Consider the following 317-nt stretch of genomic DNA (forward strand, 5'->3'; position numbering starts at 1 on the left):
TCTCACGGTAGCCCGAAATCCTGTGGGATCCCAAATCCCGGGGAAACCTGGAACACCCCAGGAGCCCCAAATTCCAGTGGGATCCCCAAATTCCAGTGGGATCCCCAAAATCCGGCTGAGCCGCCACGCCCCCAAATCCGGGGGGACGGACCCCAAACTCCAACAGGATCCCGAAATCCACTGGGATCCCCAAACCCTGGCAGCGCCCCCGATCCTGTGGGACCCTAAAATCCCACGGGATCCCAAAATCCAGCAGGACTCCGGAATCCAGGGACGCCCCAAATCCCACGGGATCCTCGAGGCCGGGTGGGGACCCC

The sequence above is a fragment of the Corvus brachyrhynchos genome, unplaced genomic scaffold, assembly GCF_000691975.1.
Source record: "Corvus brachyrhynchos isolate BGI_N302 unplaced genomic scaffold, ASM69197v1 scaffold2099, whole genome shotgun sequence".
Classification (NCBI taxonomy): domain Eukaryota; kingdom Metazoa; phylum Chordata; class Aves; order Passeriformes; family Corvidae; genus Corvus; species Corvus brachyrhynchos.